This window comes from Heterocephalus glaber, unplaced genomic scaffold (genome assembly GCF_053883595.1).
Source record: "Heterocephalus glaber isolate CG9 unplaced genomic scaffold, H.glaber_assembly_v1.0 deba00001719, whole genome shotgun sequence".
In the NCBI taxonomy this organism is placed as follows: Eukaryota; Metazoa; Chordata; class Mammalia; order Rodentia; family Bathyergidae; genus Heterocephalus; species Heterocephalus glaber.
This window is the reverse complement of record NW_028258432.1, coordinates 5,849,619-5,859,814: the sequence shown is the minus strand read 5'-3', so window position 1 is coordinate 5,859,814 and position 10,196 is coordinate 5,849,619. Positions and strand designations below refer to the sequence as shown.

The following is a 10,196-nucleotide window of genomic DNA, read 5'->3' as shown; positions in this document are numbered from 1 at the left end:
ATCATAACAATCAACACATTATTTTTATCAATGAAAGATTCCTAAATTATACGTAGGCAACAATATGTACTGTATTTGTAAAACCAGTTGACATTATTTGGATCATCTGGCAACATGGGGGAAGCATCTCTTTAATTATATTTATCTATAAGCCAACTTGAGTTACAGGCAGACATCCAAAATGCCAAAAGAAAAAAGCTCAAACATAACAGATGCATGTATTGTAACAAATTGAACAGACAGACAGACACATACATAAGACAACTTGTTTATAAACAAGAGTGCACTCAGATGTATTTGGCCAAGTTGAATTATAATAACTTTTATAATTTTTAGGTTTATAACTATGAATAAGACTAGTCAGAACTTTGTAGACTAACAGAGATCTCTTGCAATAAGAATTAAAAGGAATAAAAATCTTCTAAACCTATGAAAGCAAAGATGGTTTTAAGACAAGCCTTATGCTGGCAACTTATCCAACTGGAATACCCAGCTACACATGCTTCTTATTGTTGTTTTTATAGCTATAGTTGTTCAATAGTCACATGTAATTATTTCCTCTAAAGGGACAAACTTAAATATCTCCAGGCAGTGCACTCAGGCCAGGTTTGGGTATAGAAGAGACTAGGTGACACTCTTTGGAGCTAAGTATGAATTCTAAACAGTGAGGGGAAAAGGCCTGTCAAGGCTCCAACATGCTGTGGTGCAGATGTCTAGCAATGACAGTTTTTTTCCATTTTGAAGAAAAAGGAAAAGGCATCCCTGTCTATCCCTCTTTTTCTGTGCCCAATCTAAGGTGTCCCTTAGACTTTATCTCATCCAGTGCCAGTGGCAGCTGACTAGAGGTGTGGAAGTGGCCAGAGCCAGGTTACCTGTTCTTACCATTCTCTAATTTTGTCTAAGGGCTGAAAGGGAGATAAATCTGGACTAAAACTTTTACATTTCTTTTTTGAGAGTTTCAGGATTAAACCTAGACCAATTTTCTATATGGCCCAGAGATAAATAAAGGTCAGCTTTACTCTGGAAGGATTCCAGGGAGAGGAGACTCACCATTCTGGAAGCTTTGTCTTGAAATCCAGCACCCACAGAAGAGGGAAGTGCCTCAAACCAAACACTTTTGAGAACTGTGTTATTTCTCAGGGGCAGGGCAGTGGAGAAGGGACAGAAGAGTGCCTTTAAGTATGGCACAAGAACAAAATCTTAACCATCTCAGGTGTAGAAGGACATTTAACATCAGGAGCTTTTCCAGAGTGGATCTGCAATCCTTAGCACAACATGTCTCTAGAGACAAAAGCTATGATTGACCAACTGAATTATCAAGCAGGAAAATCAAACCAATAATCAACGAACCCAAATGGCTGCTTTTTGCCTCTTGAAAGAGAATAAAGGTGTCCTAACTATATTGTATAGGGCTTTTTTTAAGTAAATTATTTTGAATCTATAATATTTAATTTATGACTTAAATACCCTACGGGCTGTTGAGCAGCTCTCTTATATTGTAGAAACACTCCCAAAGCCATGTCTCACATTTTATTAACATACAAACTGAAACAGTGTCCTGTAGGTAGGCACTTAGTTTGTTTGAGCTTCTGAAATGTGGTCTGGAAACTAGGTTCCAAAGTTAAAATATGGCTGTCTTTTGGGGTTTTTTATAAGCTAATAGAGGGGTCAAGCAATCTCATTATGTCCTTTTATATGAAGGCCACAAAAGCCTGTAATTTCTAGGAATGTCCTTAGCTGTTTTAGAATCTTGGGGTGTGGAAAGGAAAGAATCCATTTAATTCTTTCTTCCCCTAGTCTTTGTGTTCCCTTAGATATAATAAGGCCTAAATATTTTACCTCAAGGCTGCAAAGTTGTGCCTTAGATCTAGAAACATTATAATCCCTGTCTGTTTAGAAAATTCAGCAGAGCCAAAGTCTTGGCTAGAAAGCTCTTCTGAGGGGACACATAACGTTATACTACCTACATATTATAAGACTGTGACTTTGGAAAAAACTAGTATTTTCTTTTATCAAATCAGGATCTGGGAATGTCCTCATCTTTTTCCTGATAAATAGTTAACAATTTAAATAATCAAAGGGCTTAGTTCTCATCTTTCTTAGAACTTTCAGATTACATGCCTGAAAATGTCTTCTGTTTTAATCTATCTGATTGACAGGCCAGTAGGGACTTGTATAGAAACCACTTGTGTTCTAAAAGGAAACAGTTGTTCCCTTGGCTGCCTGTCTTCTGAGCTTCCAAAACTAAGATAATATTTGTCTCTATATGTAGTATAGCTTGTAATACTACTTATCTCTCAATGTTTGATTTAAGAGCAACATTACATCTTTCTAATCTAGTCCATAGGTCCGAGTAAGTTCTTCAAAGACCTCAATGTACATATCAGGATCATCTAAAAACTTTTAGATCTAATTTGACCATCTTACATCACTGAGTGAAAAAGGCACATGAACATAGGCAGTCCCATATTTGCCATTTCTTCCTGGAAGGGATATTGTCTTTGAGGGGTTTGAACAAAATTATCTATGGGTGGATATGGTTCTGTAGAAGTTTTAATTACAGCTGGCTTGGGAATTTCACCCTTAGATTCTAAAGGATAAGGGGGAGGGATCTCAGGCTCTAAAGGGCAAGTGGGAAAAACTTCAAGTTTGGTGGTAGGTAGATCTTTCACTGGGATTGCCTCGGAAACTTTGTCCTCAGAGTCCAAAGGTGAAGGCAGAAAACCTCAGGTTTAGTGATAAGGACTGGAGGAGTCTGGTCTTCCTGCAGCTTATATTTATACTTTGAACACAAATCAGGATTATCTCTTAATGCAAAAAAAGATCTGGACATAAGGCAATTCTGATCATCTTCCCTTTTTTTTTACAGTATAATTCTAGTTGTGAAATGGTGTCATAATTAACACTTCCTTTTGCATTTCATCCTAGCTCTAGAGGATAGGCAGGCCATGCATGGGTGCAGAAGAATGTTAGGCTGTTCTTTCTCAGTATGTGAGGATCAAACTTTAAGAATATATTCCAAATGAGTAAGAGACTTTGACTTGGCATTCCCACATTCTGGAAAAAACAAACAGAAACAAGGCATCCCTATGATTCTGATTGATTCCTTATGCTGCTAGAGCATCCTCTAGGATCACAGCTCCATGGCAGGTGGCTTCCATCTGGAGAGAGTCCAGAAGATAAATTGGACTGGAGTACCCACCCTTTACCAGCACAAAATCTTACCTTCCCCAGGGAACTTGTGTTCTTACTCCCATATGAATTTCAAAAGCCCAAGATACAATTGATTTTAGATGTAAAATCATGTCTTTTTGAAGGAAACATCATTAGCCAACCCAATAATCAAAAGTATCTAAGTCACCATTTTCTAAATCTTTGAGAGAGAATGAGGCAGATAGATTAAAGGGCTATGCCTTTTTCCTGCAAAAGAGATCACTTTTAGAGACAGAAACAGACCAAAGCCTAGGAGATCTTCACCTGCAAAGAAAACCACCAAGGCAGCTGTGTTATCTGATCACCTAGATAACTTCCAGCAGCAAGACAAAGACTACACATTTTTCAAAGTTCACAAGGCACATTCATCAGGTTTCCACAAGCACATAGAAGAAGAGAAAAGCTGGCTGAGATCCCTTTTATTCCTAGTTAGCAAAGCACAAATGCAAACAATTTCTCTGTTAGCTGTTCCATGTAAGGCCTCCTAGAGAGGTTTGGTCTAGTAGTGAAGCAGCCAAGGAGTTCTAAAGTTAATTCCCAAGAGCTTCAGTGTTTCTAGCCTATTAAAGATTTGTTAAACAACCTCTACTGAGTTGCTGTTTTCTATTTGTGTCTATCTTACTAGCAGAGAGAGAACAATCCTGTCCTGTAGCTGAACTCTTAATGGAGGCTTGAGAAAGGGCCCTACCAGCATCATTTCAGGTCACTCTGAGACAGAGGATATCTGATGAGCACTGGAAGGGTTACCTTTCACCTCACTGAGGAGTCCAGTTAGGGCACAATGGTTATGCAGAGATTTTTCTACTGATTACCCATTCAGGCTGTTGGGAGCCAGTTTCCACTGGAGACCTTTGAGCATCTGCCAGAGAGTAGCCCTGGCCATGACCTCTCAGTCGTCACTCCAGTTTTCACTAGTTCCACCAGAGATCTGTCTCTTGAAGGGAATCTAGCTGCCTGTCTTGCCAGCATTTAGTTTACAATTTATTAGCCAAAGTATTTTCTCATACATAAATGATAAGAACCAGGCCTATGAAGAGAGAGAGAAGATTCTCCCTTAAACTAAATGTGTTTTGGTCCCTTAAGTATTGTGCTTACAGAAGTAGCTCCTTCTGGTTTCACCCAGAAGTCAGTTCTTTCCACAGGGTCTCAGGTGCAGTCTCCCGAGGAAGGCTGTTGCCCAGAGCACTAAGCGGGGGCATTGGGTTCATGTGCCCTCCTGGATGGACATAATCTCTGTGTCTCATCTAACTCAGAGACAGGCAATGTTTCCTGATCTAAAATGACTTCCCTATCTTCGGCATTGGGAAGAATGTGCATTTTCTAAGGAGTTAACTTAAAGGTTCTTAGGAGAAAGACACTGAGTACTTCAGAGATCCTTTCTGACTTTACACGCCTCTGTACAGGAGAATATAAGATTGGCAGGAGAGATTGGAAATGCGACCCGGAAAGGAGGTCTTTTCTTCTCATGCTCTTGGTGAGTTACTGAGACAACTTCCCCTGAGTCATCACTCTCAGCCTGGAAAGGTTTAAGAGTGGGGAATCTCAAGAGCTAAGACTGCCTCCCCACCAGTGGAAGATCAGACCAGAAAGGAGACTGAGGCAGAGCTGGCTCAACATTTTCTCTAGAGTATAGAGCAGGATTGGGCCAGACTGCTCAGCGAAACCTGTCTCCCAAGTCTTAAGGGCGGCTGCAGGCCTAGCGCCTTACTAATTGATAGCTGGGTCCCTGCATGTTATCAATAGGCATGTATAGTTTTCAACTATAAATTAGATTTTACAGAGAAGATTTATTTTTACTACATTTTCTAATTACTAGTAATTATTGGCAAAGGCTGTTAGATGACAATCTAACATTATTTTTTCCTCAGCATTGTCTAATGAGTCAATCAAGCAATCAATATAGAACAGAAACATAAAACCTTGTCAACAAAAGTAAAATATCCTTTCAAAGAAACTTCATCATTTTAACAAAACAACAATGTATAAGAACTCAAAGTACAAGGCATTTACAAGAGGCACAAGCAGTGACAAACAACGACAATTTTGGTTACTTAATATAATTTAACAATCAAAAAAAGTAAATTCTTACCTCCTATTAATTCTTATCTCAGTGGAACGTCCAATAATGTCATGAGAAATATGAACTATTAAATGTTATATCTCCCAACCTGTTAACTATATGATATGCTGAGTTCTTGTTCTCGCAGAGGTTAAAAGTAGAAAGATTTTTATTGATAAGAAAGGTCCTGAGGGGCAGGAGGGGTCCCGAGTGGGTAGCCCTCTCTTTCTTTCTTTCTTTCTTTCTTCTTTCTTTCAGAGCAAAACACTTCACTTTTCCTTAAGGTGTAGCTGTCTCCATTTTGAATTCACTCACATAAACACCCATCCCTTCCACAATCTGTTAACATCAGGTAAGCCTATGGAAGTTCTACCTTGTCACTGGGACTTGATTGCCCTCTAAGATGAAAATTTGAAGCAGATGGTCTTAATTCTTGACAATGGGGGACTGAACTCATCAATTAATGCAAACAATTCTGGCCAAGGGTGTTGCCAGAAAATTAATGTGCAGCTGGGAGAAAGAAGCTCTTTCCTAAATTAATTCTATGGCCCTGATTTTATAAAAGAAATATGATCACAGCAAAGAAGAGAATTGTACATTTTAAGATATGGCTGTTCTTTCAAATGAGAAGATAGAACAATGTTATAGCAAAGCCTGCTAAAATAAACCAATCGTCCATTTGAAGATGATTACTATGCAGTAATAAAATGTAGCCAACTCCTTATACACACACACAGCATGAAGGAATCTCTAAAACACTAACCTGGGCAGAAGAATCCAGACACAAAGGAAGTAGGATTCTACTTTCAACAACAGCCAATACTAATCTTTGGGGATAGAAGCTAAAATATTAGCTGCCTCTGGGGAGAGAGGAGGAGAGACCAGAAATGGATATGAGGGATCTTTTTAAGATGAGAGAAATGTTCTGAATTAATGTGGTAATTACATGGGTGTATACATTTTTCAAAGCTTATCAAAATATACCACATTTTTAAAAAAGTGATTAATTCAGTTCCCTTTTGGCTTTATGATGGAATTTCAAGTGTGCTAGGAAATGCTTTAGTAAAAGCAAACTTTTCCTCTGAAAGACATTTCTGCTTAATGTATCATCACTACAAACACATGGGCAGGTCATGGAAAATGAATAAATTCAGAGGAAGACAAACAGATTTCAACCAGCTATGTGAGGGTGACCAACCTAATTTAACTTCATGAGATATGGTTTTCTTATATGTAAACCACAAATAGCAAACAAGTCCTGGTTGGGCCACTGTGTGGACTGAAACTTTTATACATGTTAAGGGCTTAGGAGCACATAGCTGGTGATAAATAAATGTAGTTAGTCCCAAGTGGAGAAAGAGATGACACACACTTTTATTTTTAACCTTATCAAGGCTTGGCTCTGAAGAATTCTGGTGTATATCTGAATGCTTTTCTCACACAGATACTGATACACTAACTTCTTGTGAAGTCCTCTTAGAACACAGTGACCCCTCCTTGTGCAGGGTTTGGCAAAAGGTGGGGATAGAGTTTTCTTTCTCCTGGATTATTTTGAAAAGCTCCTTGGGGATCTGTTCACAACTGCCCTGAGCCCTTTCCACAGGCTCCCAGGCTGTCCTTTCAAAACATAAAGCCCTCAGCCACCTCCCCCTGCTGCCATTTTCTTCATTAAACTCTTCTTCTAGAGCATGATCTACACTACCATGTTCTGAGCCTACCTGCCTCTCCTGGTTCACCCCACTGCCAGCTCTGTCATCCATACTTTTAAATTCTGTCAACTGAAGCTTTGACTGTACAAAATGGCTGCTAGCTGTTCCCAAGTGATGCTGTCCCATCCCTACACACCTGGAGGCTTCTCACAGGCCCAAACCATTTGCTCTAACAGTCACAGTGAACATGAGGGGGGTCACTTTCAGACACAGCTGTGCAATCCTAACCCTGCTTGCCATTTTTGTCTGTTCTTTTCCATGGAGACACAACCAAGTCTCTTGCCCCAAATTCTGACTCTTCCCTCTGCTTTGTGACTGCTCCTGTGTCTTAGTTACTTTTCTCATTGCTGAGACAAAATATCTGACACCCCAAGTTAAAGGAGGAAAGGTTTATTTAGCTCCCAGTTTGTAGAGGTTGCAGTTCATAATCAGCTGGCTCAGGCAGGGTGCCATAGCAGAGGGGCATCACAAAGGAGAAACAGTACATGGTAAGCAAAGGTAGCAAAGCAGGCAAGCTTTCTTTGTCCTTCTATTGTATCCAAGCTACCAGGATTAGAGCAGTGTCAAACCAGTCAGTGTACTGATTTAGTAATCACACACTCTTAATCCCAGCAGCACACACTCTTAATCCCAGCAGCACACACTCTAGATCCAGCCACCTCTGAAAAAGCCCCACCTATGATGATCACATGAGGCTTCAGGGGACATCTAGACCCAAACCATAACATCCTGGTACCTCTCCCCACATGGGTCTATGTAGGTACAGTACTGTGTTCTTTCAAGGAGCTGTGAGTACAATCATAACTCCCCCTGGTCCCCTTCCTGAGACACATCTGGCTTCACTACACCTTACCCAAGGGGAAATGGTAAAGCATCAGTTTACCTCAGACCCCAGCACACCACAGGTCTTAGCATGAGTGGTTTTTCCTCCTTCCACTGAAGAGAAGCCATTGATCACCCTTCAGTTCTCAGTGCTGGAGTCACTTATAGGGAAGCCTTTTCCTCAGAACCTTCTTGGGCACAGCCTGCCCAACCAGATCCTCATGCCCCCGTGTGTCCCTTCCTCTTCCCATAGCACCCTCTGGCATGGTCTTGGAGGGGCGTAGTGTCTGGTGATCTCTTCAGTGAGGACAGAGAACACTGGCCCCTACCCAGGTGCGGTGGGGTGGGAGGCCTAGGTGCCAGGGGAAGGGCAGGATCAGTAGTCTGGACCTGGGGAAAGAGCAGGTGGCTTGGAGAAGAGGTTCATAGTGGAATCTTCTTTCACTTCTGGGATTTAACTTGGTCAGGTCTGAATGTGCAGATGACATCTTTAGCTTCTGGCTTTGAGACAGCCAGTGGCATTGCCTTTTTTCTCTTTTGCAGTCCTTCAGCTCTGTTATTTTTATGGGCATAGGAAGGGTACAAGGGCAATGCTACTTATGTGTGACTTTCTTATATTTTTAAAAATAAAAACCAAAAGAGACAAGACTTTGATATATAAATGTCTAAAAACCAAAGGAGATGGACTAATGCTTAATGGCAAATAATTAAAACATAAATATTCTACTGTATATTATTATCTTATATCTTTATGTCATCCATATTAGTATTTTTTCTCTTGTAATTTTTATGATAACGTAAACTCAAAGGGGACTCAACCAGGAAGTTTAGAGAAAAAAATATTAACAGACAAATGAGATTTGGAACTATTTAATTGGCCAGTTTACATATCTCCTCTAGCCATAAGCTTCAGAAATATAACTCAGGATCCTCTACTGAACATCTGTGCCGGTGTGCATGTGTGCATGTGTACACACGCTCACAGGAAGTTTGTTTTTACTGCTTGCATAATTGATCTGTACTCTTGTCTTTCTCCTGTCAGGAATGAAATGAGAAAAATCTTACCCAGTGTCAAAATACACATAATTTTCAATACTTAAAAGATCCAATGACTTTTTAGTAAAATTTTAATGACCTTCTTTCTTAAGAGACCCTTGGGACAGAGGAAATATTGAAATGCTGTTTGAGAACGGATTTCATAAAGGAGGTGGGGCAGATGGGAAGGAGGTGCAGAAATAAGATCTGGCTATTCCAGATCACTTTCCATTCCTCCCTCTCTGAATTTCTGCTACCCTTATTTGCTCTTGTAATAACAATAGTTTTGACGATAGTGGGTGTTTGTAGAATGTACCCTTCCGTGCCCTGTCCTAAGGCCTCAGCATTTCCACTCATATTCTCGCTTCACACGGGGGTCAGGAAGCTTGTTCAAGGCCACACAGGGCTGGCAGGTGGCAGCAGGCAGAGCTGGGGGGGCCCACAGGTGTTTTCCACATTCCCGCCCCCAAATTTGTTCTCATGCTGTTCCTTCCTTTGGGGAACCCCTCCTTCCTCCCAGTTCTCACCTACTCTGATGCAGTTTGGGTTTCCATGGAGTAGTCCAAGTATAACTGCCCTGAGAAACTTCAGTGGAAATAAGAGCTTCTTCCCTTTGCCTTGTCTTGATGCTTGCCTGCATGTCTGTTTCCCTTCTCAGCCTTTCAAGGCTCCTCATGCACTTTAGTCCTGTGATCCCTGCCTGAGAGTGGCTGACGATGTGGGAATGTGAACAGGTGAGCCATACCCAGGAGCAGGGGGCTTCGGGAGTTCTGCACTGATGCTCTGGGTGCATAGGAGCCAGGGCTGGGGAGCTCAAGGGAACTTCTCAGAAGTGCTGCTGCTTTAGCTCAGCCCTACGCTCAGCCAACCCAAGGGCTTGGGAACTGGATGGTCTTCCTGGCAAAAGGTTTGCAACCTCCAAGTATTTTGAAAGTTCAAGGTGAGGCTCTCAGTTCTTTGTGTATTCTGCAAATTCTAATGTGTGGCAGGTGTGGAGATGAGCCGGCTGGGGTGTTCTTTATACAGTGGGCCCTTTGGCTTTATGACCTCATAGAACCTTACTCAGGATGAGGATGGTCTCCAAAGAGCAAGAAGTCAAGTCTCCCTGGTTCTCTGTGTGACAGCAAAAGAAATTGGAGGAGGGGTCACTGCTTCAGAAAGCAGTTTAGGGTAATACCACTGATTTAGAAATTTCTCAGTGAGTGAAGGGAAGGCCTGACTGGTATGCATTGTTCCTCAAGTCCCACCAAAGTCTGACAACTAGGCTTGTGCTCTTCTTGTTTTATTCCACTTTCTGGGACACAAGTATGGCTCCAAGGCTGTTGAGGCATGTTGAGTTCCCAAAAAATAGCAGACTT

At 41.1% G+C, this 10,196-nt stretch overlaps 1 long non-coding RNA gene across 1 annotated transcript; it reads right to left on the bottom strand.

Moving 5' to 3' along the window:
* Positions 1-8,657: 8,657 nt before the first annotated feature.
* Positions 8,658-9,858, bottom strand: LOC147821739 (uncharacterized). Its single transcript, XR_015446607.1, has 2 exons — positions 9,366-9,858; positions 8,658-8,838 (listed from the first exon to the last, which is right to left on the bottom strand). It is a non-coding gene; the product is annotated as an uncharacterized LOC147821739 (long non-coding RNA).
* Between the last annotated feature and the right edge of the window lie 338 nt (positions 9,859-10,196).